General features: G+C 42.9%; 1 long non-coding RNA gene across 1 annotated transcript; it reads left to right on the top strand.

Annotated features, from left to right (window-relative positions):
• Positions 1–4,167: 4,167 nt before the first annotated feature.
• LOC123151550 (uncharacterized) lies at positions 4,168–5,655 on the top strand. Its single transcript, XR_006475701.1, has 3 exons — positions 4,168–4,300; positions 4,577–4,839; positions 5,355–5,655. It is a non-coding gene; the product is annotated as an uncharacterized lncRNA (long non-coding RNA).
• The last annotated feature ends 1,362 nt before the right edge of the window (positions 5,656–7,017 follow it).

The following is a 7,017-nucleotide window of genomic DNA, read 5'->3' as shown; positions in this document are numbered from 1 at the left end:
TTTAATATGATTTTAAATGATTTAATATGATTTTAAATGATTTAATATGATTTTAAATGATTTAATATGATTTAATATGATTTTAATTGATTTAATATGATTTTAAATGATTTTAAATGATTTAATATGATTTTAATTGATTTAATATGATTTTAAATGATTTAATATGATTTTAAATAATTTAAAATCATTTAAAATCACTAAACATGATGGTTTCACTTTGATGATCAACTAGTCTTGATTGGTCACCCTAGGACATCATGGGTCACCCTAGGCTATCTAGACCTAAGTGTCGACAAGAAGCGTTACGACTCGACACCTACCAACTAGTCTTGATGGCATCACTTTGATGATGCCTATGTTTCTTGATCCTCACCCTAGGCTATCTAGACCTAAGTGTCGACAAGAAGTGTTATGACTCGACACCTACCAACTAGTCTTGATGGCATCACTATGATGATGCCTATGTTTCTTGATCCTACATGGGTCACCCTAGGCCATCTAGACCTAAGTGTCGACAAGAAGCGTTACGACTCGACACCTACCAACTAGTCTTGATGGCATCACTTTGATGATGCCTATGTTTCTTGATCCTACATGGGTCACCCTAGGCCATCTAGACCTAAGTGTCGACAAGAAGCGTTACGACTCGACACCTACCAACTAGTCTTGATGGCATCACTATGATGATGCCTATGTTTCTTGATCCTACATGGGTCACCCTAGGCCATCTAGACCTAAGTGTCTACAAGAAGCGTTACGACTCGACACCTACCAACTAGTCTTGATGGCATCACTTTGATGATGCCTATGTTTCTTGATCCTACATGGGTCACCCTAGGCCATCTAGACCTAAGTGTCGACAAGAAGTGTTACGACTCGACACCTACCAACTAGTCTTGATGGCATCACTATGATGATGCCTATGTTTCTTGATCCTACATGGGTCACCCTAGGCCATCTAGACCTAAGTGTCGATAAGAAGCGTTACAACTCGACACCTACCAACTAGTCTTGATGGCATCACTTTGATGATGCCTATGTTTCTTGATCCTACATGGGTCACCCTAGGCCATCTAGACCTATGTGTCGACAAGAAGCGTTACGACTCGACACCTACCAACTAGTCTTGATGGCATCACTTTGATGATGGCATCAACTAAATAAACAAGCTAATGAACTAAATGAACAAGTAAATGAACTAAATGAACAAGTAAATGAACTAAATGAACAAGCAAATGAACTAAATGAACTAACCTTCTGTCTATCAGACATGAATGTGTACCTTCCAAATTTGCCCTCTTCACTTCCTCCTAGAGCATACTTGAGTTGTGTCAAGAACCAGGACCAGTTCACTGTATCTTCAACTCCAACCACTCCAAATGCAATGGGGTACATATTGTTGTTTGCATCCCTTCCAGTAGCTGCTAGTATCTGTGCACCACTTGTCAATTTGATGAAGCAGCCATCTAGACCTATGAATGGCCTACATCCATTCAAGAAGCCCTCACAACATGCATTCAAACTGAAAAATAGACCATGGAACCTTGGTCCAGCAGTAGGATTTTCTCTGGTTTTGCCACTAACAGTAGTGACAATGCACCTAGATCCAGGATTTGTAAGCTTCACAGTCTCCAAATAGTCTCTCAGCCTCTTGTGATCACCAAGCACAATCTCCTTTGCTTTCTTCTTAGCCCTCCATGCCATTATCCTAGGAATCTCAAGCCCAAATTGCCTCTTTGCCTTGTCAACAATAGCAGGTACAGTAGTGTTGGGATCTGATATGATAGTTTCAAGCATTTTGTTGCCAAGCCACCTTGAACTAATCCTAGTTTTCTCAGACTGGGTGGGACATGTGTGCTCCAACCTCATCTTCTTAATGCAGAAAGTGGGCTCATTTCTTATCTGTGTTGCTACCATGTAGATCTGACATCCATCTCCATCACAGCAAACTATTATCCTATCATTGCAGTTTCTGTGATATTTGTATCTTCTAAGTTGTTTCACATGCAAGTTGACAAGGGCCTCTCTGAATTGGTAAACATCTTTGAAACGGAGCTTCAGCTGAAATTGTTGTTCTGGATGCATCCTGTCCTCATCATACCAGACCCTAGGTGGTCTTTTCTTAGCTCTACTCCTTCTGCCAGAGCTGATAACAAAGGACATTGGTTCATTGCCATCATCATCGGCTTCAAAGCCTGTATCTTCCTCTTCTGAAGATGGAAACCAATCAGGATTAATGGTTGGCCCAGCACTTGAGTGGGACCTACTTGTAGGACCTGGCCTCTTTGCCTTCTTCTTAACAGGCTCAGGAACTGGGATCTCTTGGGCCTCCTCATCATCTTCTTCCTGGTCCATGTCATATATATCTTTAGGATCTGTGTCCCCCTCACAGTGTGTACTAGCCATGTATTCAGCTCTCTTCCTCTTTATGTCAGCAATAGTTTCATCTAGCTCATGTTCCTCTTTCCTCCTCTTTGCACTCTGTTCTTCCACATACTTCACTGAATCTGAGTCATCTTCTTCTTCTCCTGCACCTAAGAGGTCCACATCAACTACAAATTCTTCATCACTGCTTGAATCTGAGTCATCTTCTTCTTCTCCTACAGGAATTTCTTCCTCACTAACTGCATTGTCCTCCTCATCTAAATCAAACTGAAAATCAGCATAATTGACACTTACTTCAGTGTTAAGCTGTGTCCCAAGATGTAACTGACAGTTAGGAGGAACTGATTTGAGTGGCAAAAAAATTACACGTTCCTGTGTCCCAAGATGTAACTGACAGTTAGGAGGAACTGATTTCTGCACAACACCTGATTCAGCAACAACAAAGACAACATCTGGCTCTGCATCTATTTGTTGTGCATCTTGATCTTCTCCAATTGGTGGTTCAATAACTAACTTTCCCTTTACAACTGTCAGTGACAATGTCTGGGTGCTCTCAAATTCTCTCAGCATTCGAACTACTTCATTGTTGCCTTTAATGACACAAACACCTTGCAGCCCTATATCTTCCTCTTTCAAGTAGCAAAGACTGTCATCCTTACAGTATCCATTGGTGACCATTACATTGACCAAACTACCAAAAGTGATTTCTCTTTCAGACATCTTAACAAGAGCATACTTCTTCCCAGGAAACTGGAAATAGATTGACCATAAATCTTCAGGCCTAAAATGGACATACAAATGAATATTAATAAGTCAATTGTATCAACATAACTGACCATTATATCTGACCATTAGAATGCACTATTCAAAAAATTTAGAACCATCAAATTAGTACTAACATTACTAGCATAGACAAATGAATATCTTCAGGCCTAATATAGCTCACCATTACAATGCAGTGTAAGCAAAATTACCAAGTCAATTATAGTAACATGACAATAACATAAATGAACACTGCAGTGTGATTTTCTCCAAAAATTCAGAACCCTACAGTACTACTAACATAACTGAACCCTGACTGAAGATGTGAATTCGATAAATATTCAGGAAGTCACTTCTAAATGACTAACAAAACAATATTCAGAACTAGAATCTTTGTTCAATGTATAAAACCGATCCAGTAGTAAGAAAAGATTGAAAGAACATATTTTGAAAGATTCAGATTACCTAGCTGAAGATGGGGCGAACGGGAGCACATCCTCGGGACCAATCTGCGAAGCTGCTTCCTCGGTACCAGGCTCCGGCGACAGGCCCACCGCCGCGGCCAACTCTGGATCTAGGTCGCAGCCATCATCGGTGTGGGGGCCGATGACTCCGCATTGCGAGCGCAGCCGCTTCTGCCCTGAAGTAGTACCACCGCCCTCGCCGCTGAGTGCGTCGTCGCCGCTTCCGTCGACTCCGTGTGCGCCGTCGCCGCCGGAGCTGGTCGCCATCGGAGTGGAGCGGGGAAGGACTGAATCGAGGGGTGGACTGAATCGATGGGGGGAACGACACCTAGTAGACGGGCGCGCCGAAACGGCCGTCTCTCGCCGTCTAACGGCGTCCGTCAACACGCGCCATGTCAGCCCGACAGGCGGGACCCACATGTCGGATTCGCTGTTTTCTGGGCTAAAACGCAGTGTCAGTGCTCCGCGTTACAGATTAGCCCCATTGTTGATAGTTTTTTGTGAACTACCTCAAATGTGGTATCGATCTGTTATTCTAGCCCATAATGTGATGGTTTTGAGTAATAACTCACCGGAACAACATCGTCAGCGTCCTTGACATGGGAATCCTCACCACGATGATGCTCTGGGTCGTGGAGCCCATCCCCGAGAGGGAGGGCATGCCTCCCCTTCCACCTCCGACTGAGGTGAGTCCGCCATGCCCGCTTCTTGATTTCTCCCGAATTTGCACGAATTGGGTTCTTGGATGTTGTTAACATGCGTCGGAAGATTGCAAATCGTGTTAATTCCATTCATCTCGGAGCCAAATCCTGTTAATTTCTTGGCTCTCTTCTTGCCAGATTTGAGCTTCTTGGCTGCCAATTGCCGCCCCTGTTTCTTTGGCTTCTTGAGGCTCCGCGTCTCAAATTGATTCGCATTTGATATCTCCTGACAAGAGATGGTTCTTTGCGACTCAACTGCAGGTTGCCTTCCCCGCCGCCATTTTGGATTGGCGGCTGATCGAGTACGTGGGGCCGAACCCGGACGTCGACCGCCGCTCCTTCTGGTTTTTTGGGGAGGTCCGTGTTCCGCCTGAGGAACGAGTTGGCCGGGCGGCTGGCCATCGACGTCGCCAACTTCATCATGTACCTCCGCACAGAAATTGACTGGGTTACCCCACTCCTCGTCGACCTGCCGAGAAACTATGAGACCCTCCTCATCGTCGTCGTCGCCGCGGGGACGCCTGGTGAGATCGAGGCCCTCAACTTCCCACTCTTCTTCTTTGGCAACAAGGGAAACTCGTATATGTACACTAGTCTTGAAGTTGTCCAGATGCTAATCTGCATTGTGCTTTGGAAAGCGTTTGAACCTGTTGCAAATCTCAAAACACTTTACTGAAACTTTTGCTTATCTGTTTCAGTTAGGAGTTAGGAATTGGAAATATTCTGAACTGCATGCTGTAGGATTACAGGCATCATTAAAAGTTGCTGAATCAAATCCACAATGATCCACAATGAACAACTTCAAGTCCACACTGAACATTGATATAGAAAGAAACTATGGGCTTTGATTCGGATGATTCAGTCTGACGAGTTCAGCTTCACAGACACTGAACATTGATATAGTGTAATTTGTTTCGAATAACGTGTGGAAAAAATAAGGTTTTATCCCACAGCATACATTGTTTTGAGGTTTTGTACAGCAGCTTACCTTTTGATATTCTTATTTAAACTTGTTTAACTATTTTTCTGCTAATTTCAGCCCATGCGGCGCTGCAGTACCCGGATGTCGATGCAGAGTAGAGAGGGGAGATACCCGGTTCGAAAATTCTGAAACTGTTTGAACAACGGTGCGGTGATATTAGTCTGTAATGCGTTTGACAATGGCCACTACTTCAACGTTGCCAGCTGCATTTCTCTTAGGTGTTGTGTTGACACAGATGTGGTGGTTCTTGCAGTGAGTTGAACACTAGAGTTTTGTTATTCTGCTGAAAGTTTCAGTCCACCAGCAGAAAATAAATTTCTGATTCGACAACGATCGAATTCTGAATATGGCGACCCTAATGCGCTCGGACACTCTGCCTATAAGTTTCAGTCCGTTTTCACTAGCAACTATAATTCTGAACATGGTGATGCTAATGCACCTACGCTTACTCAACTGAAAGCAGAAACTGAAACTGAAGATGCTAATGTGCACCTATCATCCGAATAACATGTGAAAAAAATTCAGGTTTTATACCTGGCCATAACACTATAAGAATACTAGTTTCTGCAGATTATATTGTTCTCATGCTTTGTGCATCAACTGTCCTGTTGATCTGACTTTTGTTTAGCAAAATTATGACACTTTTTTATATGCAGCTATAGTTGAATAACAACTTTCGGTAAGAACTCGCGGAGCATCTTTTGCTTGCTTCTTGTTTCTCTCACAACTTTTGGGAAGAACACCAAACAGTCACAGGGGCTGTAAAAGCCAGACGGATTTCATCGTCATATTTTATGTTCTATTTTCATCAGATTGACTACAGTTTGGTAGAAATTTAGGACAGTTGAAGGATAGTGTAAATTTTTCTAGAGTTCAAGGGATGACATATCGGATCGAGCCCCCCATCATCCTCCGCCACTAGCCAACCGCCCCGCCCCTTTCACCGGGGATCACCACTACTGCTAACTTTGGGACTTCAAAACCCAAAAACAGTCAGGTTATGTGTTTTTAGCCTGAAATTTTCCAATTTGGTACTATTTGCTGCTAGGAGAAACTTTGTAACTCAGAAACCCAACTCAGTCAAGTTATATGTTTTCAGCCTTAAAAGAGAAGATACCGATTTCTGATTGATTTAGCATATAGTAAATGTTTTGAATAACGAAGCAGTCGACGTAGTGCTGCCGCCACCGTGCCCGTTCCGGTGAGCAGAGGTATACTAAACTATTTTTTTCCTTAAACAAGCGATGTTTCGCTAATTCAAAACAGTGCACATGCTCATCTATACTTGATGAACAGTAAATTAGAAGGAAAAAATTGAAACTTTTAGATATCCAAGATGCTCATGTGCGCAAGCTGCGTGCACAATTTCAAATAGTTTGGACATCTGAGGAGCACGGGCCCAAAACAAATTTGGCTCCAAATACTGTTATTTTTCAAAGTTTCATCTTTTTTGGCACGAGCTCCTCATATGTCGACACACCATGAATTTTTGCATGCACTTTGCGCACATTGGCATCTTGGATGCCTAAATTTTTTATACCTTTCTTAAAAATTGTACTACTATTTTAAAATTTATTGTTCATGTCCGGGTGTAGATGAGGCTGGATGCAGCAGAATAGCCGCTCTCACGAGGTGTACAAACAATGAGATGATGCACATAACCCATACTACATGCATACGCAAGGTGGGACGATCCAGAGTGTGTGCTCACTAGGCTACC

This window comes from Triticum aestivum, chromosome 7A (assembly GCF_018294505.1).
Source record: "Triticum aestivum cultivar Chinese Spring chromosome 7A, IWGSC CS RefSeq v2.1, whole genome shotgun sequence".
NCBI lineage: Eukaryota > Viridiplantae > Streptophyta > Magnoliopsida > Poales > Poaceae > Triticum > Triticum aestivum.
The sequence above is the reverse complement of the archived record's forward strand: the minus strand, read 5'-3'. Positions and strand labels throughout refer to the sequence as shown.